Source organism: Cyprinodon variegatus, unplaced genomic scaffold (assembly GCF_000732505.1).
Source record: "Cyprinodon variegatus isolate N-32 unplaced genomic scaffold, C_variegatus-1.0 Scaffold2289, whole genome shotgun sequence".
Taxonomy (NCBI): Eukaryota; Metazoa; Chordata; class Actinopteri; order Cyprinodontiformes; family Cyprinodontidae; genus Cyprinodon; species Cyprinodon variegatus.
This window is the reverse complement of record NW_015152742.1, coordinates 34,522-35,797: the sequence shown is the minus strand read 5'-3', so window position 1 is coordinate 35,797 and position 1,276 is coordinate 34,522.

Below are 1,276 nucleotides of genomic sequence, written 5' to 3'. Positions count from 1 at the left end.
AACAAGCCAGTGTCCAACACCCACAGCCACACCGCAAGGACCCCTCCACCCAGATGCTCCTCCCCAGAAAAGTCAACATGCCTGCCCTCCAGGAGACAAGCAAGCCCGCCGAACAGGAACCCCTCCAACAGCGCACCGCTGGCATGCGGGGGCCCGAGCGGCCCCAACAGAAACAACACCGGAAGGCCGATATGGACAAACCGACGGCACCAACCAAGACCCCAGGCGGATTCTCCCAACCAAAAACACTACGAAACCACTCCGCCCCCACCGACCACAGCAAACACAGCTGCAAGGCAAAACAAAGTATAGAGCAGCCCCGCCCGGCGCACGCCAGAGAGCCAGAGCAGCAAGGTGCAAGGTTCCAGCCACGTCCCAGCCACCAGAAGCCGGCACAAGCAGCAAAAAGAAAGCAGCAGACGCGACCCCGCTAAAGCAATGTCCGGCCTTGCACTGCCCACGGGCCGCCAAGAGGAGGATGGCCGCGCTGGCCATGGCCCACACTCCCCCGCTGACAAACACCTAGCAACCCTCCACTCCCAAACCGTGCACGATGCACCGCACCGCGCGCCACCGGCACCCGCCCGAACAGAACGAAGCCACACCCCCGACCCGGGGGCACTCCAAAGGGACCCCCCGACGCCCTCAACCAGCCCACAGCAGACACACACGAACCCTGGCCACAGGCGCGACCACCCACGCACCCCTTCGGACGACGCAACCACGGCAAGCGCCACGGTCAACCACCGAAACCTGGCACCGAAAGATGAGGCATGCCCCGACGCCCAGCAGAGCAGAAGCACCCCGGCCAGCACCACAAAAGAACCGATGCCCGGCGCCCAGCCCCACCCAGCAGCAGCACAGCTACCAGGCCAGTAGCCCACGTCCACCACCACGGAACCCCCCAAGAGCACAGCACGCGGCCACCGCAGGACCCCCCCGAGGCGCCCCAGACTCCGCCCTGATAGGGGCAACAGTCCCCTGGGCCAGACCCGCCAGGCACCCCGCTCCAAGCACCCCCCCGAGCCCCCAGGACCCAAGGACCCCTGAACTAGCCCCCGCGCCCCATAAGGCGCACCCCACAGCCCCCCACTACACTAAGTGATGGAGCTGATCAAGGGAGCCCAGAGAGATCGGTCTGATGGGGATGCAGATGCTGTCTCAAGATTAATATGATCCAACAACAGATCTCTGTACTGATTGATGTTGAGTTTATCCTTACTTTTCCAATTCATGAGGATAGTTTTCTTTGCAATACATAATGCAGTGAATGCCA